Source organism: Canis aureus, chromosome 20, assembly GCF_053574225.1.
Source record: "Canis aureus isolate CA01 chromosome 20, VMU_Caureus_v.1.0, whole genome shotgun sequence".
Taxonomy (NCBI): domain Eukaryota; kingdom Metazoa; phylum Chordata; class Mammalia; order Carnivora; family Canidae; genus Canis; species Canis aureus.
This window is the reverse complement of record NC_135630.1, coordinates 56,805,118-56,831,694: the sequence shown is the minus strand read 5'-3', so window position 1 is coordinate 56,831,694 and position 26,577 is coordinate 56,805,118. Positions and strand designations below refer to the sequence as shown.

At 34.3% G+C, this 26,577-nt stretch overlaps 1 protein-coding gene across 23 annotated transcripts in view; it reads right to left on the bottom strand.

The window, feature by feature from the left end:
* MBD5 (methyl-CpG binding domain protein 5) overlaps window positions 1–26,577 on the bottom strand; it is a 435,430-nt gene that overhangs the window by 79,749 nt on the left and 329,104 nt on the right. For 10 of the 23 annotated variants that reach the window (XM_077861625.1, XM_077861624.1, XM_077861618.1 and 7 more), the window contains 2 exons: window positions 15,138–15,182; window positions 9,615–9,668 (listed from right to left, as the gene is read on the bottom strand). The exons of 7 other annotated variants lie outside the window; for them this stretch is intronic. The gene's annotated coding sequence lies outside the window, so the exon portion shown is untranslated. Of the gene's footprint in view, window positions 1–547; window positions 569–9,614; window positions 9,669–15,137; window positions 15,183–26,577 lie in introns of those variants that run through there. 6 more of the 23 variants (XM_077861616.1, XM_077861621.1, XM_077861633.1 and 3 more) reach the window with 2 other exon arrangements.

The following is a 26,577-nucleotide window of genomic DNA, read 5'->3' as shown; positions in this document are numbered from 1 at the left end:
CCAATTCTACCATTTTTACCAAAGCTAGAAAAGCAAGAAAGACTTCAAAGATGACTTCAATTTTTTCAATTCAATCTTATATATGTTTACTGAGATTAGACTCCCTTGGAACATGAAAAAGCCTGGTATCAGATTGAAGTTAAGAATTGTGTTAAGAAGTATCATGAACATAGCTTTATTATTATTTTTTTATGAACATAGCTTTAAAAATATGTCCATCTTCCTTGTATAAGTCGAATCTCTATGTACGTAAGCTCAAAAGAGTTTTGGTATCATAATCCATGACATTCTAACATAAACACTGCTGGTCTATAGGCATCTTAACTTAAAAATGCAATCTCATTCCTATGTAGTTATTTGCTGACAATGATATCTGTCAGATGGAGAATAACTTGTCAGTGGTTTTGCCATTATTTACTTGAGGAACATATTCTGGTTTGAACTACAGAGGAAACTCACTTAACCGACCTCTACTTAAACAAATCAATCAATTTATCAAAACAGCATTTCTATTTGAAAACAGACAAATGTTTACCTCTGCTCTTACCATTTGAGTTGTATGTTTTCCAATATTAGTTGTGTTGTTTCCAAAGCTGTCTGAGTCAATAACATTTGCTGGTTAGGAATTTATTAATATTTCGTAAACTAATGAACATAAGCATAAAAAGAGAATGACTGTTTCTGTGAAAATTAAGTTGAAAGCATAATGCTTAACACCAGCCTCCTAAAAATGAGGTCAAATAAGATGGGAAAGTGGAAAGTCTCCAGAAGGCGGGTAACCCTAAAAATCTTGAACAATTCTGTATTCAGATTACTTTGTAAGTGAATTCTTGTTCCTCTCCAAAGTTAAAACAAAACAAAACAACAGAAACAAACCACATTGATATAAAGACACTGTTGTACTCCAACAAGTAAACTCATCAGGAAAGGCTTTGATCCAAAAAATTGTTGATTACTTTTAACTATAGAAATTACTTTTATTATAGATTATTTTGAACTGATGGTTACTAAAAGGGAGGTGGTGGGGGGATGGGTTAAATAGGTGATGGAGATTAAGGACTGCACTTGCTCTGATGAGCACAAGGTGTTGTATATCAGTGTTGAATCATCAAATTGTACACATGAAACTAATATTACACTGAATATTAACTAACTAGAATTTAAATTAAAACTTAAAAAAATAAAAAGATTATTGGCTGAATGTACATTTATAGATTGAAAGATATACGTATTTTTATTGATTCTCTGTTTAATACATCTTTTTATTTTTAAATTTTTATTATTTATTTATTTTTAAATGCATCTTTTTAATGAATAAATCAACTACAAGTTCAGATTGTGATGGATAAGAGGACTTCCCTATTACTGTTACAAAAGCAATATTTGTGACTGAGAATATGAATTAATGTTGAAATGAAATTGTTTGGGACTGAAGGTCTATTTTCATTTGATTCTCATTATTTTAAAACCACATTGATAAAGAAGTTATTATATAATCATTCAATGAAGAATCTTTAGTGAGAAATAAACTTTGAAAAGAGATATATCTAACAATCTCCTAAAAATAACTGACACCAAGAAATGACAGGATTATAATCAGAAAGTAATTAATTCACAGTCAATATACATTTCTCAGAAACTGGTACATAGGCAAGAAGTTAATAAAGATATAAATGATTAGTACTACATAAAATGCTCAATCTAATGGAAAACACAGAGGATTATACAAATCAGTAAGAATTATAAATGCACATTTTAAAAAAGAGCACATGATATGGAAAAAATTAGCACAGTATCATGGTTGAGAGCATGGGTTCTGGACCCAGACTAGTGGAATTAAAATTTCAGCTCTATTACTTAACGTAGACTTAGGATAACTTACATTTCTGTCCCTCAGTTTTCTCATTTGCAAATTGAAGATGATAATTATACCTAATACATAGTGTTGAGCAAATTGAATAAATGAAGGACTTAGTGCCTGGCCCATAGTCAGCACTATGTAAATATTTGGTAAATAAATAAAAATAACTGGCCACAAAGACAATCTCAAAGATTCCAAACAACTGAAATCACATAGAATGTATCATCTGATTAATTTCCATATAGAACATCTTAAGAAAATAATATTCCCAAATACCTTTGTGTTTGCAAATTAAAAAAACAGTGATTCATATATAGGCAGCCTTGAAAGTCAATATGAGGTCAGTGATCATATATTTATGGCATAATCCAAAATGTGACCTTATTTGCCAGAATATACTTTATCAGACAAGACAGCAATATAAAAAGAGTTGGATTTCTGGGTTACTGAGCATAGGTATGGAAAAAGCAAAAACAGAATAGATCACATTTGCAATTTAATATCAAACTGTTCTAAAAAATATACACAAATACCCATACAGAGTGTGAGAATGATAAAGCAAATATGGCAAAAATGTTAATTGTTGAATTTGTGTTTATAAATAATACATATAGATAAAAGATTATTTAATAAATAGTTTGCATATACTATTATAACTTCTTGATAAGTTTGAAATCATTTCAAAATACAAAGTTTTAAAAACGTAGGGAAAACACAAGACAGAGGGGCAATGAAGTTTGAAATATGGCAAATGTGTTACTGAAATTATGGAAAATAGAATATAAACCAGATTCTCTATAAAATAAAATCTAATCTAGAATAGAATCTAAAGGTCTATATGAAGGTAAACATGCAATACAGGTATAAGGGAAGGAGGAAAGGAAATGTAAGTAGATAAAAGGCAGGAGAAATAGTCTCACCTGAAGGAGTTAAAATGCAGACCCAAGAAAATTATAAGGTAAAGTAATTAAATGCTCAAATAAATAAAGGGCAAAGTAAAGTTCCGTAGAAAGGGCTAAGGTACTTTTGAATTTCTTCCTTACTTTGCCCAACTCCCTCAACCACATGTATCAGTTGGAATAACTCAAATTTAAGGTAAAGACTGTTTAGGAAGTAAGGAAAGAAAGAAGGAAAGAAGGAAAAGAAAGATGTGGAGGCTATAGAAACTGAGAAAAAGAATCCATGTGCACAAATGGAGAAGGGTGAAATTTGGGAGAGGCAACAGGTAGAGAAGGTAAAACTTTCTGGAGAAGTGGATAGAAATGGGCCCCTTCATAGTAGGTATATGTGTGAAATTGGATTGGTCCTATTGACTAATGAATTGGTTTTGCACATTTATCAGGAGAAGTAACTATTGTATGAGATATAGTTAACAAATAAAGAAATAAAACTGTCAGGACTTGAAGTCAATGTGATTATTTATTCAGAAAGCTCAGACTGAAAAATTATTAGAGCCAATGACAAAGATTTTTAGAGGGTAGCTGGGTATAAAACAACATACAAAAAAAAAGAAAGGGATAACTGTCCTATCTACTAGTAAAAATATTAAAAAGCTGTAGTATTGGGGCACTTGGGTGACTTGGTTGGTTGAATATCTGACTCTTGGTTTCAGCTCAGTTCATGATCTCAGGGTCATGAGATGAAGCCCTGCATCCAGCTCTGTGCTCAGTGCAGAGTCTGCTTGAGATTCTCTCTTCCTCTCTCTATCCCTCTCCCAATCCATCCCTCAGCTCTCATCCTCTCTCTCCCCTCAAATAAATAAATGAATAAAATTTAAAAATAAATCAATAAAAGTCATAGTATTGATTCAATAATAGGCAAGTAGTGTACTAAAAGGGCGTGGCCATGAATAAACCTATAGATATGCAAATTTAGTTCATCATACAGGTGTCATTTTAATTCTGTAGGAAAATGATGGCCAATTAAATACATACAGTTGGGATAACTGGATACCCATTTGGAAAAGAAGAATAAGTTACTTCCATAACACATCTAATTCATAAAAATACACTCCAGATGATTCAAGACTTAAGTAAAAAACAAACACAAATCAAACTAAAATATAAATGCATTAAGGCAATATAAAAGAATATATTAATGTGTGCTAATTTGTGCTATATTTATGAAGGACTTTTTTTTTTTAAAGATTTTATTTATTTATTCATGAGAGACACAGAGAGAAAGGCAGAGACACAGGCAGAGGGAGAAGCAGGCTCCTTGTGGGGAGCCCAACATGGGACTTGATCTTATGACTCTGGGATCATGACCTAAGCCAACGGCAGAGGCTCAAACACTGAGGCACCCAGGCATCCCTATGAAGGACTTCTAAAAGAGATGAAAAGCAAATGCCATAATGAAAAAGACTGTTCGGTTTGACTACACCAAAATTTAAAACTTCCATTCAGGGGAAGAATCACAAAAAACTTAAAAAATAATTGAGAGGCTGGGGAAAATATTCAGAACATAATTAACAAAGTATTAATATTTGGAATGTATTAAGAGCTTCTAAAATTAGTAATAAAAAGACAGAAAGCCCAAAAGAAAAATGGATAGTAAATAGGATAGGTAAAGAGGTAAAGCAAAAGGCCGATCAATTTAAGAAAGGATACCCAATCTTAGTAGTAATTGGAAAATGCAAAATAAAGTAATAAAGAAGTATCACTTTTCACTCATATGACATGTAAAATGAAAAGATTGGTAATATCAAGTTTGGTTGAGTATGGGAAAATGAGTGTAATAAACTACTGGTAGAAGGACAAACTGTAAAAAAAAAAAGAAGGACAAACTGTTACCTCCTTTTAGGAGGGTAATGAATCAATATCAATATGAGTTTAAGACATGCATATCCTTTGAAACAGCAATCCCTCTTGACCATGCATGGAAAATAATCAAATATGTGCACAAATAATAATGTAAAATGATCTTCACAGTAACAGGATCATTAGAATGAAAAACACAAAACAGCCTGCATGCCTATTAATTAGGGAATAGGTAAATAAATAATATAACATTTATAATATGGAAGATAATACAACACTTAAAAGAGGTAGTTCTATAAGTGATACGGGAAGATTTCCAAGACATACTGTTAAGTGAAGAAAAGCAAGTTGAAGAACATATTCTAAGTGTAAAAACATTTAAGTGACATTTAAATATCACACATAACAGAGTACTTTTAGTATCTATAGATGGTGAAATTGAGTTCCCTTTTACATAAAATACCATGAATTCCCATCCTTTCTTTCCTTGGGTAGTCTTAGTAAAAATAATCTTTGTATCTTAATCTTTAGAGACTAAAATTACAAGTTCAAACAAACGTGGACTCAGTACCCACTATACAAGTGCTCAAAAACAAATTTACATGGTATAATTCCTCCAAACCTTTTTGGAAATCACTTGGGAGCCTCACTTAAGTGGCATGAAGCAATCAAGTACTTAGAACAGAATTATGTATATTTTTGGCAATGGACACAAACTGAAGTTCTACTTTCAAGAACTGACTCAGGAATAAATTTTAACACATAATAGAGGTGTATGAGGTCCAATTACTCATATTAAATCTTGGCTTTCTATGTTCATTAACATGGACTTTAATATTTTATAGCAAAGAGCCTAGAATGCATTCTTTTATAAAAGCATTTGATTTTGTTTGTTTTTATTATGTAAATTTCCTTAGGATTCTTTAGCTTATAATTTTAAAGTTTTTCCTTGAAGACTTAAAATGTGTAAAAGAATTTTTTGGGACCAAGAATGAAAACACGACAGCGACCTTGATACAATGAACATACCAGTGAATTATGTCTGAGTTTTAAGAATACTCAGCATGGGAGAAACTCTTGGGCATCTGGACTAACTAGGACTCTAAAACACTAAAGTTGGCTTAGGAGGCTTTAGGAACATGAGGACATAAGATGATGCGAGCAATTTCATTTCTGGGCGTATCAATCTAATGTTAAGGAAAAAATTTCCATGGCAATTTAATATAGAGGCAAAGGGGCAGAATCAAAGGATAAAGCTTTTTTTAGTTCTAACCATAGGTACCATTTATTGCAGCTTTTTGTTTTTAAACTTCTAATTAGGATATGTTTTAACAATTTTATTTTTGTAATTTTCAAGATGGATTCTAATGACTCAGATTAACCCATCAGCTAATAAATTAATGACTCAGATTAACCTGTCAGCTAATAAATCAGTCTCTATCGACTTACAAAATATCTAAAAAAGGTTACAAAGCTTTAAGACCATATATTAATTTAGCACATAGCTGAGCAGTATTACTAGCTATTGATTCATTATACTGGTCAGAAAGATACCCAAATTAGAATCAGATGTTGACAAATAAATCATCTATTAAACATAGCAGGCAACTACAAAACAGCCATGAATTTTTACACTAAAAACAAGAGGGACAAATAGAAGGAGTTTGTCAAATTTGTAAGAAAATAATCCTGAAACCCCCATGCAAACTTCAAACTACCAGGCCATTTCCTATTAATAATAACAATTAATAAATAAATCTGAAAATATGACTGCAATGGTAATTCTAAAGCTTCAAGAATGAACACTTCAATAGACAACTGTAGTAGTAATTTTTATATTTTAATCATGAACACTTCAAAAGATAAAATCACTAAAAAGATGCCAGGATATTACAATACAAATGCTATGATTTACCTGTGTTATATGACTAATGCTGAATAATAAAGCAATAAAATTCCATACTATTTCATATTTTCAACCATGGGTTTATATGAAACATTGTCAAACAAGTTCACCACTAGAGAAGTTCTATTTTTTAAAGAAAATTCCTCAATCCACTTTGTATATATAAATATTCATATAAATCATTTTAATATATAACATAAAAAATGACAGCTGCTGGAAATTTTCATGAATCTTACAAAATATAAAAAGCTATAAACAATTAAAAATGAAATTATATTTAACAAAAATGCAGGTTGTGAGATGATGTTGATGTTACTCTTTTTCATTGTTCATCAATAGATAAACAAGGGTAACTAGGTCACAGTGAATTAGTAATTTGGATAATGAGAGTTTTTACAGTACCAATATCTTTTTTTCCCCTCATTGGACTTTACATTTTTTAATTTTTATTTTTTAAAGATTTTATTTATTTATTTGTGAGAGACACAGAGAGAGAGAGGCAAAGACGTAGGCAGAGGGAAAAGCAGGCTCCCTATGGGGAGCCTGATGTGGAACTTGATCTCAGAACCCCAAGATCATGACCTGAACCCAAGGCAGACGCTGAATCACTGAGCCACCCAGGCGTCCCCCTCATTGGACTTTTTAATACTTTGGTTTAAAGAAAATCTTTGTTAAAAAGTGAATTTTATTCTAAGTTTTATGATTTGCTTTCTTATATGTTTATTCATTCATTCACTCATTCAAAAACTCAATCAAGTATCAACTCAAATGAAATCATTTAAATCCTTCATGAGGGCCTTCTATATAGATCAGACATAGTTCTAGGTACTAGGGACACTGCATTTGGGAGGCTTACACTGTAGTGTTGGTGACAGAACAAAAACCTATAAGCAAATACTTAAATAACTGCAGGTCATGTTAAGTGCTATCAAAGAAATAAACAAGGGCCAAAGAGAAAACAAGGATGTAGGGTGGTGGGGAGAGATCTCCTTCGAGACCAGGGAAGTCCTCTTTGAGGAGGTGAAATTTGAGAGGCGTGAAGGATGAAAAAGAAACTGACCATAAGAATGGAGGGTGGGTTGGTGGGGAGTATTCTAGGCAAAGGAAACAGCATGTGCAAAACTCCAGAGCTGAGCATGAGTTGGGTGTGTTACAGAACTGAAGTTAAGATTGATGTTGCTAGAATGTAATGAGGGAAGGGAAGAGGGGTAGCATGAGATGAAGCTGGAGAAGCAAGCAAGGAAGGAACCATGTAGGGCCATCTTATTCATAGTCATGTTTTGAATTTTATTTTATTTTAATTGCAGTGGGAAAACAACTGAGGAGTTGAGTTTAAGCAGAGGAGTGACAAGACCCTAACTGCACTTTAGGAGGGTACTTCTTTTTAGCTGTACTAAGAATGGACTGGGAGAAGCAATCTGCTAAAAGTCTTTGTGATAAAAGCTGACAAAATTTTGGATGCCTGTTCTCAACGGTCTCTTAAAACGACTTCTTTCTATTTAACTGAATAATAATAGGCACAATTGGAATAATTGGAGAAGTGGGTCATATTATCTTGGGATTGTAATAGCCTAGGAAGTGCACATTGGGAGTGGTTACACAGGTACTTTAGACTTTGGAAAGCATAGTTCAAAGTATTCAAAGAGGTAAAAGTGCATTGTAAGCATCTATTATAAGGAAGGCAAAAAAGGTTTTGAAGTTATTAAAAAAAAAAAAAAAAGAACATTCTGACCATAACCATACAAACAGCCTAAGCCCAAAGATAAAGAAAACAGAGAGAAATCTGTAGAAGCTCAAGGAGTTGTACAGGGAGTTTTCTATGTTGCTGAGCTATAGAGAAGCTGTGTATAAAAGGCAAAAGGAAAGGCACATAAACCCAATTCAGCCTTCAAGACCTTGTGTGATTTGACCTCTGAACACCCATTTTGTGAGTGTCTTTCCCTGAGCATAGTTTATAAGTGTTTCTCTCCAGTCATGTCTTTTTTTCTGTTCCCAGAATATGTCAAATTTATTCTTGACTTTGGGCTTTTGCAGTTGCTGTTCTTTGTTCTAAAACCCTTCTAATATTTGAGCTCCAAAAGCATCTCAAAATGTCATCTTGTTTATTTTCTTCACAGCATATATTCCTAACTTAAATAAAATTACAGCTTATATGTTTATTGCCTTTCTCTCATCACTAGAATCTCAGCAAGAGAGCAAGGACTTTGTCTATCATTTTCATGGCATTATCCTCAGTGCTTATCATAGCATCTGGCACATTATAGGCTTTTGATAAATATTTTTTGATTGGAAAGAAGGAAGAAAGGTAGAAACAAGGGAAGGAGAAATGAAAAGGCATCTGAGAAAATTGTCAAAAAAGTTTACCAAATCCAGAATAAAGTGAAGTTTAGAAAAATCCTAGAGATATAATAGGTACTTTTAAAGTTATGATTGGAATAGGAAGATTAAGGGATACTTGGGTAAACAACTGTAATAATAAAATGAAATTAAAAGAAAATTAAATTTTAATTTTATTTTTTTTCTTGATAAAAAAATAAATCTCATGTCAAAATGAAAAAAATATAACTGATTAAGAATAAATCATAGAGGTCTTTGGCTTCAGTCAAGATGGACTAACAGGGGTGACATTTGCCTCTTGCTTGAAACAACCCCCACACAGTGAGGTAAAAAATCAGTCAGTCTTAGATGAACTTCTAGGGAATTATAGTAAGTGAAAAAGCCAGTCTCCAAAGGTTATATATACTATAGGAGACCATTTATTTAGCATTTTTTAAATGACAAAATTCTAGAAATGGATAACAGAGTAGTTGTTGCAGGGTTAGCGATGGGGGTAGGGTGGGGGCAAGATAGAAGTGAGTATGGTCAGGGACACCTGGGTGGCTCAGTGGTTGAGCATCTGCCGTTGGCTCAGGTTGTGATCCTGAGGTCCTGGGATCAAGTCCTCCACGTGGGAAGCCAGCTTCTCCCTCTGCCTGTCTCTACCTCTCTCTGTTTCTCTCATGAATAAATAAATAATATCTTTAAAAAAAGAAGTGAGTATAGTTATAAAAGGACAAGAAGACGGATTCTTGTGAGGATGGAACTGTACCTTGACTGTGGTGGTGGATGAAAGAAACTCAACATGGAATAGAATTGCACAGATCTGAAAACACACAGGCATACAAATGAATATAAGTAAAATTGGGGAAATCTGAACAAGATCAGTGCTTTGTATCACCACATTCTGGCTATGATATTTTACTAGTTTTACAAGGTATTACCATCAGGGAAACGTGGGTAAAGAGCACAGGAAATTTCTCTTTATTACTCTTCACAATTGCATATGAATCTACAATTAGCAAACATTTCAATTAAAAATAACAATCAACTGGGATGCCTGGGTGGCTCAGCGGTTGGGTGTCTGCCTTTGGCTCAGGGTGTAATCCTGGGATCTGGGATTGGGTCCCACATTAGGCTCCCTGCATGGGAGAGCCTGCCTGTGTCTCTGCCTCTCTCCTTCTGTGTCTCTCATGAAAAAAATAAATAAAAATTTAAAAATAAATATATAAAATATCAATCAATTAAAAGTAATCCAGACTGACAGATTTTAGAATTAACAGGTAAGAACATTAACACAGTTATAATAATTGTATTCCATATGTTCAAAAATAGAAAGATAGATGCAAGATAGTAAAAAAAAAAAAAAGACCAAAACTGAAATTCCAGAGATGAAAATGATCATTTATGAGATGAAAAATACACTGGATGGGACTAACATTGCAGAAGATTAGACATTGCAGACATTGCAGAAGATAGTATAAACTTAAAGACATAATATTAGAAACTATCCAAAATCTAAGAAAAAAGACTGAAAAAAAAAAGTATCAGTGATATGTGAGGCAATTGAAACGGCTTACTATAGGTGTAAGTGAAACTCCAAAAGGAGGGAAGAGGGTGGGGGACAAAAAAATATTTAAAGAAGTAAGGGTTGAAATCTTCCCTGATTTGATAAAAAACTATAAACTCAGAGATTTATTTATTTTTTAAGATTTTATTTATTTATTCATGAGAGACAGAGAGAGAGAGAGAGGCAGCGACACAGGCAGAGGGAGAAGCAGGCTCCATGTAGGGAGCCTGATGTCAGACTGGATCCCGGGACTCCAGGATCACACCCTAGGCCGCAGGTGGCGCTAAACCGCTGTGCCACCAGGGGTGCCCTAAACTCAGAGATTTAAAAAGCAAAACAAATCCCAAGCACAAAAAGCATAAAGAAAACTATATACTAAGGTACATCATAATCAAATTGTTCAAAATCAGAGATAGAGAAGTCTTAAAAACAGCCTGAGGGGGGAAAATATGTACATAAGACAAAAATAAGGATGACAGTAGATTCTTCAGTGAAAACAATGGATGTGAGAAGACTGTGGACTCTCACCTTTAAAGTACTAAAAACCCAGTCATTAAAAAAAAAAAAAAAAGTACTAAAAAAATCTGTTGGCAAATTGAACTCCAATAAAAAAAAATAATTAAAAAATAAAGTACTAAACAATTCCCTCAACTCTGTCAATCTAGAATAAAATCAAAATATCAAAAAATATCTTTCGAAAATTAAAGTAATATAAAAACTTTCAGATATACAAAAGCTGAAAGAACTTATCACTAGCAGATCACCAGTACAAGTATGGTAAAGAAGGTCCTTAAGGAAGAAGCAAAATAATACCAGATTGAAACAAAGATCTTAGAAAAGTAATAAAGACCACTAGAAATAGTAATTATAAGACAAAACATACATCTCTCTCTCTCTTTTTTTACTTTAAGTAATTTCCAAGCCCAGTGTGGAGCCCAAGGTGGGGTTTGAATTCACAACTCTGAGATCAAGAATCAGTCGCTCAACTGACTGAGTCACCCAGGCACCCTGAAACGTACATTTCTTATATGTTCTTTCTCTCTTTCTTTTCTTTTCTTTTTTTTCTTTTCTTTTCTTTCTCTTTCTTTCTTCTTTTTCTTTCTTTCTTTTCTTCTTTCTCTCTTTCTTTTTATACTCTTTTATTTAAATTAAAAAATATATTTGACAATCTATTTTTTATATTTTTAAGATTATTTATTTATTTGAGAGTCAGTGACACTAGCAGGGAGGAAGGGCAGAGAGAGAAAGAGAAGCAGACTCCCGGTCAAGTGGGGAGCTGGATGTGGGGCTCAATCCCAGCACCTGGGATCCTGACTTAAGCCAAAGGCAGATGCTGAACCAACTGAGCCACACAGGTGCCCTAATAATTGACAATTTAAAAATTTAAAATAAAAAAATCCAAAAGAGGAGAAATGGAAGTACACTAATCATAAGGTTCTAATACTACAAGTGAAATAATATACTATCACTTGAAGGAAGATGGTTGAGAGTTACACAGGTATACTACAAATCTTAAATAACCAATAAATAGCAAAATGAAAAGTTGTATCTATAAAGAGCCATTAAAGGTGATAAAAGGGATCCCTGGGTGGCACAGCGGTTTAGCGCCTGTCTTTGGCCCGGGGCGTGATCCTGGAGACTCGGGATCGAATCCCACATCGGGCTCCCGGTGCATGGAGCCTACTTCTCCCTCTGCCTGTGTCTCTGCCTCTCTCTCTCTCTGTGTGACTATCATAAATAAATAAAAATTAAAAAAAAAAATAAAGGTGATAAAAAAGGGAATCATAAAAAGTACTCAATCCAAAAAAAGGAAGAGAGAGGAACAAGAACAAAGAAAAGATAGGACAAATATAAAATGGGAAATATGGGGCAAATAGCAAAATGATAGATTTAAACTTAACTATATCAATAACCATATAACTATATCAATAACCATAAAAATACAAATGTCTGGGCACCAAATTAAAAGGCAGAGGTTATCAGATTCTATGTCTGCAATTAGACAGTAAAAAGAAATAAAAGGCATCCAAACTTATGAGAAAGAAGTAAAATTGTCACTATTTCCAGATACAGTACTGTACATAGAAAACCCTAAAGACTCCATCAAAAACTATTCGAAGTAATAAATGAACCAGTAAAATTGCAGAATACAAAATTAATATACAGAAAGTGGTTGCATTTCTATGCACTAGTAACAAAGTACCAGAAATAAGAAATTAAGAAAAAAATTCATTTATAATTGGAATAAAATAAAAAGAATAAAATACCTAGGAATAAACTTAACCAAGAAAGTAACCTCTACGAATAAAATAAAAAGAATAAAATACCTAGGAATAAACTTAACCAATAAAATAACCTCTACTCTGAAAGCTTTAAGACCTGTATTGTGAAAACTATAAAACGTTCATTAATGAAGTTGAAGACGACACAAATAGATGGAAAGATATTTCATGCTCATGAGTGGAAGAATTAGAATTGTTAAAATGTCCATTCTATTAAAAGCAATCTCAAATTTAACACAATCCCTATCAAAATATCAATAGCCTATTTTTCACAGAACTAGAACAAATAGTATTAAGCTTATATGGAATAACAAAAGACCCTGAATAACCAAAGTAATCTTGTAAAAGAACAAGCAGGAGATATCACAATCCCAGATCTTAAGATATACTGTAAAGCTATAATATCCAAAACACATCATGGATTGTGGAACAAAATAGAGAACAGAAATAAACTCATTTTTTTAAAGGATTTATTTATTTATTTATTTATTTATTTATTTATTTATTTATTTATTTAAGAGAGAGAGAAAGAATGCATATGTGAGTGGTGGGAGGGGCAGAGGGAGAGAATTTTCAAGGAGACTCCCCGCTGAGTGTGGAGCTCAATGTGGGGCTCAGTCTCACAAAGGAGGAGATCCTGACTGGAGTCAAAACCAAGAGTCAGACACTTAACCAACTGAGCTACCCAGGTACCCCATAAACTCCTGCTTATATGGCGAATTAATCTACAACAAAGGAGGCAAGAATATATAATGGGGAGGGGCATGTATATATATATATATTATATATATATATATAATATATACACACACACACACACACACACGCACACACACCATATGATTCACTTATATGTTGAGTCTAAAAAACAAACAAATGAACACACAATAGAAGCAGAAACACACTTATAAATAGAACAAACTGGTAGTTACTAGAGGGGAGAAGGGTGGGCAAATGAGGTGAAGGGGAGGGAGAAGTACAGGCTTTTAGTTATGGAATGAATAAATCAGGAGGATTAAAGGCACAGCATGAGGAATACAGTTAATGCTACTGTAATAGCTACATTTGTGGTGAGCAAAGCATAAGGTACAGAATTGTTAAATTACTAAGTCATACACCTGAAACTAATGTAACATTGTATATCAACGATACTTCAATAAGTAAAAAACAGATTTGGATAAACGTCCAAATAAAATAAAATACAATAAAATACTGTGAATGGTAATAAACAAGCAAACAAATGAACAATAAATAAAAATGCAAAGCCCAAATATATGCTGCCCATAAAAATCACAAGTTGAATATAATGACACAATAGATCAAAAATAAAATTGTGGACAAAGGTAAATTCTGTTAACACTAATACAAGAATGCTAAAAGGGGCATTTGTGATAGGCAAAACTAAAAACAATCCAAATATCCATCACAGGTGGACAGATAGATAAACTAATTTTGATACATGTATAAGTGAAATGAAACTCAGGATAAAAAATGAATTATTGATTTATGAAACAAGAATAAGTCTTAAAATGGTTATCTTGAGTGAAAGAGGCCAAATGAAAAGAGAATGTATACTGTATTTTCCATTTACATTAAGTTCTAGAAAGTGTAAACTAATCTACTGTGACAGCAGTTTAGTGGTTGCCTGGGGACATCAAGGAGAGTAGGAAGAAAAGGGAGGTAGGGATTAGAAATATATATAAGGAGGGATACCTGGGTAGCTCAGTACGTTAAGTGTCAGACTCTTGATTTCTGCTTAGGTCATGATCTCAAGCCCTAATGATGGCTCTGTACTCAGCAGGGAGTCTGCTTGAGATTCTCTCTCTCCTCTCCCTCTGCCCCTCCCCTCATTCATGGGCTCATGGGCTCGTGCTCTCTCTCTCTCTCAAAATAAATAAATCTTTAAAAATATGAATATAAAGAAACTTTCGGTGGTTATGGATATGTTCATTATCTTGATTGTAGTGATGGCTTCATGTATGTTAATACATCAAGTTGTATTCCTTAAATACATGTTATTGTATGTCAACTATATCTTAATAAAACCATCAAAAATAAATATAGTCAAGGTGTTGAAAATCCTCAAGGAGAGACTAAGGAACTCTTATAGATAGGAGGAGACTAAAGAGACATGACAACTAAAATGTAATGTGGGATCCTGGACTGCATCTTGGGGAGAAAAAGTACATAAATGGAAAAAGTGAAATCAGGATAAATCTGTGGTTTGGTTAATAATATTTTAATAGTATTAATTTCTTAGTCTTGATAATTGGATGATAACTATGCAGAGTGTTAACATCACGGGAGGATAGGTAAAGGCTATATGGAATGCTCTGTACTATTTTTGCAACTCTTCTACAATCTAAAATTATTGCAAGATTAAAAAAATTAAAGAATAAGTCACTATCTTGGACAGGTGAAAAAGTAACAACAGATTTCTTACCTGCTTTAACAGATCCTTTATTTGTATCTTGACGTATATAACTGCCTGAAAAAAAATGAATGAGAGAAATCTGGAGATAAAATGACTGATTTGATAATGGTAATTTTGAAGAACTATAGAGGCTAGAAGAGATGCTAGAAGACTAGATCATGAAACAGTTTCTAGTTTTTTAAAAAGGAAAATAACATGGAGACCTCAAAATATAAGCTAGTCAGGCTTTAAATCATGCCTTTTAGCCTTGTAAGATTTTTAGAAGGAATTAATGAACAGATAGGTTTACGTGTACTTAGGAAGGAAGACAGTAATAATTGAGCTAGTTTAGTTTCACCAGGAACAAGTTATGTCAGACTAACCTTAATCACTTTCTGAAAGGATTGCTTGCTTAGCAGATATAAAAAAATGCTCTACTCTGGACCTAGTACCTTTGATTTCAAGAAGGTATTTGGCAAAATCACTAGAAATCTTGTGTACCAGATGGTAAAATCAGAGATATTTCAAAAGCTGTATATGTTCGTTGTTCACTGAATGATTATTTACAGGTTTATGACTCAATCTTTAAATTCAGTCTCTTATTGGAATTCTCTATTGGCAGATCAAAAGGCTTTCTCTGCAGTTCTACCAAGTAAACATTTTCCATTAAAGATAAACTGCACTGAAAGAATGGTTGATGACGATAGAACAGAACTAGGAATTTTTTTTTTTAAGATTTTATTTATTTAATCATGAGAGACACAGAGAGAGAAGAGGCAGAAGCACAGACAGAGGGAGAAGCAGGCTCCATGCAGGAGCCTGACATCGGACTCGATCCTGGGTCTCCAGGATCACGCCCTGGGCTGAAGGCGGTGCTAAACCACCGAGCCACTTGGGCTGCCCCAGAATTAGGAATTCTTAAAGGAATTTTGAAAAAAAAAAAAAAATAAAGAAACTTTACAAAATAAGATTAAATGGAAGATAGAGGAAATATAATTTATAGTATATAATATAAAAAAGATTTTTTTTTGGCTGACTGCAAGTTCACTAAGTCTTTCTGTACAATGAAGTTGGTTAAAGGGTTAATAAGATCATACTTATCAGAGAGTAATATTTACCCTAAATCAGAATGTGAAATTCTTCTGATAAACTGGAAGCATTTTCATATTTCATTCATCAAATTTCCTTAATTCATAGAAAAAAATGAGAATAAATAAATCTTTGTGAAACAAGAGCTATGAAAACAATGATAGAAAATAAAGAAAATAAATAGGAGGGCAGCCCCAGTGGCGCAGCGGTTTAGCGCCGCCTGCAGCCCAAGGGTGTGATCCTGGATACCCTGGATCGAGTCCTGCGTAGGGCTCCCTGCATGGAGCCTGCTTCTCCCTCTGCCTGTGTCTCTGCCTCTCTCTGTCTCTATGAATAAATAAATAAAATCTTTAAAAAAAAGAAAAAAAAGAAAATAAATAGGAAAAGAAATATTTATTAGTCATTGGTAGACTGTAAAGTCATATTCCTGTTGTCTTTTTTTTCCTGTTGTGTCTTAAGTGCTAGCCTTACTTTAACTAGAATCAGTTCTAACTATTTTATAACTATATTATGATTCCATAAAATCAGTAATCTTTTAAAATATAAGGATTAGAAGACAGAACAGGGGCCACAGGATAGACATTCATGAATTAACCAGAGAATAATAAAACCAAATATAATCAAGTAGGCCATGTAATCAGCTTGCCAGGGATCGGCAGCCTTTGCTAAATTGTTTGCTTCAATATAAATCCTTTTCCATTTCACATATTTATTTCACAGAGGGACATTAAGAGCCTGAACTAGAATTCTGAGAGTAAGAGTAGAGAGAAGGGATACAATTGAGTAATATTTGGGATCTGAAATAAGCAAGTCTTAGTAAATATATGGATGTGTGGGGCCTGATAGTAATGTAAGGAACGTAGGAAGGGATGGCAAGTAGGTTTTAATTCACACGCTGTATCAGGGCAGAAAAGAAAACAGTACACTCAAATTGGGTAATCTGTGGAAAACTTTACCTACAAAGATGTGGGAAAGAATTAGGGGAACTGACAAGGAATACTGTAAGAACCCAGCACTAGCAACAAGAGACCTATTATTACCCTAAGCCAGAAACCAGTTTCTGGAAGTGAAGAGGTTGTTGACAGGAGTTGTGTCTTTCAGTAAAGAAATGCAGCCAAACTGTGGCAATCCCTGTAAGAATAAATATCCCAACATCACTCTTGACCCACTTTCTAATCTTCTGTGAATGTCTCTGAGCAAACCCAGTCAGAAGACAGAGGACAACAAATCTCTAGAAGTAGTCTTGCAGTAAAAGGCACAAAGAACAGGGTAGAGAATAAGCAGGTACCAATCCTAACTGATTGACAGTAGTTGCTTGAAACACCATGTAGAAAAGGATTCTACAGTATCATCCAATCTCATTAGGACACATAAGCATGAAAGTCATATGCCTATTATAACAGGATGAGGCACTGTTGGCATGTGTGTTCATGAGTCCTATGTCCGTAATAAGCATGAGATGGAGGAATGGTAGCATGTGTGTCATGTTTTCTAACCCTGGGCTATGCAGACTTTCACACTTTTAGTTTGCCTGAATGATAAAACATCTTTAGTAATAAACAAAACAAAAAAAAAATACAAGAGAACAAATTTATGAGTGGGGATGACAAATTCAGTTTAGGATATGTTGACTTTGAAATGTGTTGATTCTGAGACGCTCAAAGATGATCCAAAGATATATGGATCTGAAGTTCTATGGGGAATTAGGTTGGAAATAGTTTTAGAATCAATACTTTATATGTGGTAGTTGAAACATAAAAGTGAAGAGAACACAGAGTAAAAAAAGTAGTAAGTACATAAGAAATCAGGAGAATATCAACATTTTAAGAAAGGGGCATAGAAAAAGCCCACAAAAAGAAAAAAGAGCAAGAACAGTCAAAAGGTTATAAGCAGCACCAAGGAAGTGTAGATTCACAGAAACCAAGAAAACAGAATATTTATAGAAGAAAGTTGCCATGAACGTCAAATGTTGAAGAAAAGGCAGTGAAATATAGACTGAAAATTTTCCACTGGATATGACAATTAGATTACTATTGCCCATGGCTAGAGTGGTTCCAGAAATATGATAAGAAAGGAAGCCCAATTTCAATAGGATGAGAAGTTAATGAGAGAAAAGAATATGACTACAGCAAATAATAACCTCTTGAGTACAACGGATGAGGTGAAAAGGAGAATGAGTTGGTAGCTAGAAGGAAACAGGATTAAAAGGATTTTTTTTGAAAAAAAAAAAAAGGATTTTTTTTTGGAGTGGGAAAGTCAATAAAATTAAAGTATGAGGAGAAGAAACTAATGGAGTAAAACTGAATATATTAGAATGAGAGGACTATTAGAGATGGCTGGAACCTGTCCTACCAATGCATTCCTGAGGAAAAATGTCCTGCCCACAGGCCTTGCTCCTCAGAGCACAGGTAACATGGTATAGTTTCTCACCCCTCAGTACAGGTAATTGACTGATTGTAGGCACATAAGTTAGTTATCTATTATGAAACTGTGAGTTGAGCTAATTGGATTCTCTGTTAGGAGTATGAACTAAGAAATATGTAAATAATTGACTGATTAGCAGTATAAAGTCAGATGTAAGGGTGGTGAAATAAAAAGAAAAGGATAGTGTACTCAACACACAAAAACCTCAAACAATCCAATTAAAAAATGGTCAGAGGACCTCAACAGACATTTTTCCAAAGAAGATCTATAGATGGTTAACAGACACATGAAAAGATGTTCAACATCACTAAACATCAGGGAAATGCAAATCAAAGCCACAATGAGATACCATCTTACATCCATTAGAATGACTAAATCAAAATGACAAGAAATACTCATTCATTTGGGGAATATAAATAATAGTGAAAGGGAAAATAAGGGAAGGGAGAAGAAATGTGTGGGAAATATCAGAAAGGGAGACAGAACGTAAAGACTGCTAACTCTGGGAAACAAACTAGGGGTGGTAGAAGGGGAGGAGGGCAGGGGGTGGGAGTGAATGGGTGACGGGCACTGGGTGTTATTCTGTATGTTAGTAAATTGAACACCAATAAAAAATAAATTAAAAAAAAATGACAAGAAATAGCAAGTGTTGGTGAGGATGTGAAGAAAAAAGAACGCTTTGTGCAATGTTGATGGGGATGTATATTGGTACAGCCAATTGTTTTCCACGATGTGGAAAACAATATGAAGTTTCCTCAAAACATTAAAAAAAATAGAAATACCTTATGATATCAAAATTCCACTACTGGGTATTTATCCAAAGAAAATGAACACTAATTCGAAAAGATACATGCACCCCTATGTTTACTGCAGCATTATTTACAATAGCCAAGATATGGAAGCAACCTATGTACCTATCAGTAGACAAATAGGGGAAACATGACATACACACATGTGCACACACCCAAAGAATATTACATAGCCATAAAAAGAATAAGACTGTGCCATTTGAGACATGGATGGACCTAGAGGGTATTATGGTAAGAAAAATGAGTTGGGATCCCTGGGTGGCTCAGCGGTTTAGCGCCTGCCTTCGGCCCAACACGTGATCTTGGAGTTCCGGGATTGAGTCCCACGTCAGGCTCCCAGGATCGAATCCCACATCATGCCTGCTTCTCTGCCCTCTCTCTCTGTGTGTGTCTCTCATGAATAAATAAAATCTTAAAAAAAAGAAAAATGAGTCCGAGAAAGATAAATACCATATGATTCCACTCATAAGTGGAATCTAAAAAAATAATAATCAAACAGAAAGTAGAATTAGACATATAAATACAGAGAACAAATCAATGGCTGCCAGAGGCGAGGGGATTGGGCAAAATGGGTTAAGAAGAGAGGGAGATACAGTCCTTTAGCTGTGGAAGAGTAAGTCACAAGGATAAGAAGCACAGCGTAGGGTTACAGTCAATGATATTGTAATAGCAATGTAATGGAGAGAAGACAGCTATACTTGTGAGTACAGCAGAACGTATAAACTCATCAAATCACTAAGCTATACACCTGAAATTAATGTAACATTGTATGTCAACCATACTGAGAAATTTTAAAAAAAGGATGTGTAGCAGTAATGGCCCATGTTAAAGCTAAATTTAGAAAAAATAAAAACCATGAGTGGCTAACTGAAGCATCGATAAGGTAGAGCATGAAGAAGCTAGCTCTTAGAGAAAGAGAGGACAAAGATGTGCAGAGAGAGGCAGAGTCTCCCTGAAAGACCATGACCCTCTAAAGGAGACTCAGAGGTTTTCTGAATCTGATACTTTCAAGTTATGGTTCATTGATGTCCTTATATTAACTCTTCTTTTCTTTTAACACAAATGGGTTTCTGTTCTTTGCATCCTAAACTCCAACTCTAGGACAAGGACTAAAGCAAAGTCATGGAGGAGTCAAAGTGGAAAGGGTTGCTTTGAACAAGAAGGGAAAATCCAATCCTTAGTAACCTTAAGAAAGAAAGGAAGAATGGGTATTAAGACAGGAGTCAGAAGAAAGTCTATAGCTCAAATACATTTATCAAAAAATAAAAAAAGATTAAAATTAAATGAAAAGCATTCACTTAAAGAAGTTGGAAAAGAACCACAAAGCAAGCCTAAAGAAACAAGAAGGAATGAAATATAAAAGCAGAAAATACAGAGGACAATATCAACAACAACTACACTAATAACAAGAAAAACAGAGCCAAAAGTTGATTATTGGAAAAGATTAATAAGCAGACTTCTGACAACACTGAAAAAAGACAAAAGAATGTGTAAACAAACAAAATACATAATGTAAAGGGGTAAATAAGTATACACTACAGAGATAAAAAAGTAAGAATGGGTATTATGAAAAACTGTATATTAAAATATGTGAAAATAGTTTTGTTGATTGCTTCCCTTGCTGTGCAGAAACTTTTTATTTCAGTGTAGTCCCAATAGTCTATTTTTGCTTTTGTTTTCCTTGCCTCAGGAGACATGCCTAGAAAAATGCTATGGCCAATGCTAGAGAGATTACTGCCTGAGTTCTCTTCTAGGATTTTTATGGTTTCAGATCTCATTGTTTAGGTCTTTAATCCAATTTTGAAGTTGTTGTGTATACAATATAAGAAAGTGGGACAGTTTCATTCTTTTGCATATAGCTGACCAGTTTTCCCAACATCATTTGTTGAAGACACTGTCTTTTTCCCAATGGATAGTCTTTTCTGCTTTGTTGAAGATTAACTGACCATATAATCGTGGGTTTATTTCTGGGTTTTCTATTCTGTTCTGTTAATCTATGTGTCTATTTTTTTTTTTTTTTTTGCCAGTACCATACTGTTTTGATTACTACAGTGAAGGAAACAATCAACAAAACTAAAGGTGACCTATGGAATGGGAGAAGACATTTGCAAGTGACATTATCAGATAAAGAATTAGTATCTGAAATATATAAAGAATTTATACAACTCAACATCCAAAAAACAAATAATCCAAATGAGACATGGGCTGAAGACAGAAACAGACACATCTCCAAAGAAAACATACAGATGGCCAATAGACACTTGAAAAGATGCTCAACATCATTTATCATCAGAGAAATGCAAATGAAAACCAGAAGGAGATATCACCTCACACCTGCTGAATGGCTAAAATCAAACACACAAGAAACAGTAAGTATTGGCAAGGATGTGGAGACAAAGGAACCCTCTTGCACTGTTGGTGGAATGTAAACTGGTAGAGACACTCTGGAAAGTAGTATGGAACGTCCTTAAAAAATTAAAGATAGAACTATCATACAATGCAGTAGCCACACTACTGGTATCTATCCTCAAAATAGAAAAACACTAATTCAAAGGATACATGCACCCATATGTTTACTGTAAAATACTCAGCCCAATGTCCATTTACAGATGGATGGATAAAGAAGCTGTGGCATATAAATGGAATGGAATATTATTCAGCCATAAAAAGAATGAAATCTTGCCATTTGCAATAACATGGATCGAGCTAGAGAGTATAATGCTAAGTGCAATAAGTCAGTCAGAGAAACACAATACCATATGATTTCCCTCATTTGTGCAATTTAAGAAACAAAACAAACGAGTGAGTGAGAGAGAGAGAGAGAGAGAGACAAACCAAGAAACAGACTCTTACCTATAGAGAACAAACTGGTAGTTGCCAGATGGAAGTGGGTGGGGGAGAGGTGAAACAGGTGATGCGTATTAAGGAGTGCACTTGTGATGAGCACTGAGTAATGTAGGCTTGAAACTAATATAACACTGTAGGTTAACTGTACTGGAATTAAAATAAAATAAAATATTTGAAAATAGAGATGAAATGAATAAATTCCCAGGAAAATATGAAACATCACTATCATTACAAAAAGAAATAAAGAACTCAAATAAGTAATAAAGAAACTAAAGTGGTAGTCAAAGACTACCTCTGTCTTTAATATTTTTTATTTTTTTTAATTAGGTAAACTCTATCCTCAACCTGTGTAGAGACCCAAAGTCACGACCTAGAGATCAAAACTCACTGGCTTTACTGACTGAGACAGCCAGGTGCCCCAAAGACCACTTCTCTTAAGAAACCCCAGGACCAGGTTATGCTGGTAGGTTCTACCAAATTTTCAAGACATACATAATTCCTATTTCACGTAAGTTGTTTCAGAGAACATGAAAAGAGCAAAAGGTACCCAAGTTATTTACAAAAGCTAATAAAATTCTGATCCTAATAAAAGATAAAAATAATACTGCAAAAAACTATCTAACCACATGGTGAAATTAATATGACAGAAAACGAGAATAGGACTTCATGTGTTTGTTGATACAATAATGTGTTTGCTATTTGCAAAATCTTAAATCAGACTTGTAACATAAAGCAGTAAAATGTATATGCAATAAACGAGAATAATACCATTGACTAAATTTCTACCTTAAAATTATAAGCATGACCTTTTCTTTCCAATTCAGAATTATAATATGTTCTCAGTGATTTTCAACTCCTCTTCTTACTCCCCATCTGTCAACTTCCTTTCCTGTGACTGTACTGTATCACTGCTACTAATGGCTTAGGTGTGTCAGGGTTAAACATGAACACCGTGAACATCTGCTCAGTCTCCAGTTTTTTGAAGAGGAGGCTGGGCTTTCCTTTCAAAGTTGGTGGACTTCAGGTTAGAAGATCAGACTTCCCAAACCAGGATAAAAGTGAGAACAGATCCGTGTCCTGGACAAGGAGATATCTGCTATTGGCTCCCCAAATCTGGTATGTCTGATTAACTTGAGCTAGAATAACTTAGAAGCACTGGTTTATAATCATAGGAATGAATGAAATTAGCTGTATGTTCCTTTCTGTTGATTTTTGGGTATATAATCTGTCTCATTATGGCTTCACCATCTATTTCCTGCTAATCGGTGAAGATGACATCAGGCTAGAGATGTCTTTGGAAAAGAGGGATGTCAGTCACAGACCATGTTGCTTTTTTGTTTTGTTATTTTAATCAGTAGGGGAACCAGAAAAGTCTGGTTCATGTATTGTTTACTTTCCTTAATTCTAGACTTTTGACTTGAGGTGATTTATTTCTTTACATTAGTATCACAGGGATTAAAAAGGAGATTCGGAAGCCTATGGAAAACAGATTAGGTGGACATAAATTTAAAAGATTAGATAGGGGGCAGCTCAGGTGGCTGAGTGGTCTAGCGCTGCCTTCAGCCCAGAATGTGATCTGGAGACCCGGGATCGAATCCCACGTCAGGCTCCCTGCATGGAGCCTGCTTCTCCCTCTGCCTAAGTTAAGTCTGTTCCTCTCTCTCTCTATCTCTCTCTCTCTCTGTGTCTCTCATGAATAAATAAAATCTTTAAAAAAATAAAAGATTAGATAGGAATATTTTCCCATAGGATTGTCAAACTTCAGTTCCCTAAAACATGCAGGTAGTACACTTCCCCACCTCCCCACCTGTCCTCCCGTCCCTCTATCCAGTAACTCTTACAGGAGTGAGAGCTGAATAATTTGTTAGAAGCCTTTTATCTTTACCCTTTTTGGCCTTTATATAACCAAAAGGATATCAGAAGGTCTGTGGCTTATATTGTTTCTGGAGCTAAGGACATCCCAGTAATGCAAAACTAAAAGAAATATACCATAACTCCTAGGAGAGAATTATAGAGTATATAAGAGGTTGAAGGTTAGTAAATTTTAAAAAAATTATTTATTTTTAGGAGGGGAAAGAGAGAGAGAGAGAGAGAGAGAGCACGCGCATGAGCAAGTGCCAGCTTGGGCAGGGGGAGGGGGGGAGGGAGAGAGAAACTCTCCGGCAGAGTCCTCATTGAGTGCAGAGCATAACAGGGGGCTTGATCTCTCGATCATGACCTGAGCCAAAACCAAGAGTCAGACGCTCAAGCTCATTGGACTGAGCCACCCAGGCGCCCTGGCAGTGAATGTTTTTAACTTAGTTTTAAACTGCTTCAATTTGTAACTACATTGAATGAAGAAATGAAAGTGAATCAATCTTTCTTTGTAAATATCTCATAAGTGAATATTGGACTAAATATTTATTTAAATATATTGAGATAACAATTCAGAAACTCCTCATAACAAGTGAGAATAGGACAGATTTTACAAGTGCTGTCTATACGCCAGGCCTGACAAACACAGGGCAGCCGTCCTATAAAGGATGAAGAGAACTTCCTCCAATAAACTAGTGTAGGGCAGACCATTTAGCACCAAGTCAGAGCTCAGGCTAGTTCTTCTTGCTTTAAGCTGTTGTTTCATTTAGAGCCAAAATACCGATATAATACTATTAAGAAGTAATTTGGAAAGATGCTCAACATTATTAATTATCAGGGAAATGCAAATAAAAAACACAATGAGATATCACCTCATACTTGTTAGAATAGTTATCTAAAAGACAAGAAATAACAAGTGTTGACGATGATGTGGAGAAAAGAGGACTCTTGTGCACTGCTGGTGGGAATGTAAATTATTACAGCCATTATGGAAAACAGTATGGAGGTTTCTCAGAAAATTAAAAATAGAACACCCATATGATCCAACAATTCCACTTCTGGATATTTAACCAAAGAAAACAAAAACATTAATTTGAAAAGATATATGTACCCCCATATTCAGTACAATAATATTTACAATAGCTAAGATATGGAAATTAATGGAGTCCATTGACGGATGAATAAGGAAGGTTATATATATATATATATATATATATATATATATATATATATACACACGATACTATTCAGAAATAAAAGAAAAAAATCTTGCCACTTGCAACAACACAGATGGACCTAGAGGGCACTATGCTAAGCAAAATCAGTCAGACAAAGACAAACACTATATGATTTTGCTTATATGCAGAATTAAAGCAAAACAAAACAAAAATCAAGCTTATAGATACAGAGAACAGATTGATGGTTATCACTGGAAGCATTGGGGGGGGGGGAGGGCCAAATAGGTGAAGGGAGTCAAAAGGTACATACAAAAGAATAAGTAAGTCATGGGAATATAATGCACAGTGTAGTGACTACATGGTACTGCATATTTGAACGCTGCTAACAGAGATCTTAAAAGTCCTCATCACAAGGAAAAAAAAAATTGTTACTAGGTATGCTGATGAATGTTAACTGGAATCATTGTAATGACCATTTCACAATATATACAAATATCAAATCATTATGATGCATACCTGAAATTAGTAGAATGTTATATATGAATTATACTTCAACAAACAAAAAGGATTTTGAAGGATGAGACACAACTACAAAGGCAGGGAACAAAGCTCTTTCAGTACTCAGGCTATCGTGAACATCAGTGGTTCCTGAATTGAAGCAGGCTTAAGAATTTACCCATGTCATTTGTTAAAATGCAGATGTCCAGGCCAGACTGATGGTATTCTGACTGAGAAGCTAGCTGGAGCACAGCAGTTAGGCATCTGTATTTTTATCAAGCACCCCCAGGTAATTTTGATAGAAGAGGAAGTCTGGATAGAGTAAATTGAAAAACACTGGTCTATGATGTAAAAAAAGGAATAAAATATTTGGCAGTTCTCCAGTTGATCTTGTCAATAAAAAACAATCACACCGGTTAACAAAGACTTGGAATTTGGATTTATGCTGTGTTACTGTGTATTGTCTATACTGCTCTTATTGTAGAAACAGCTATAGCAATAAAGAAATGCGATATCATGTCTTCCAGAAAGCCCATTCTTATATGAACTTTGTCTACATTATTAGAAAAATAGACATTTTCAATAAATAGCACCACTTTTATATTCAGGAAAAAATGAAGTAATTTCTACTTTGTGAGAAAAAAGCCAAACAGAAATTTACATAATGTAGTACACCAGACTGAAGGAGGCTACAGAAAAAAAATATTAAATGTTCCATTTGTTTTTCAATAATTCAAATCAGAGAGAATAGAAAAAATACATATAAAGGTC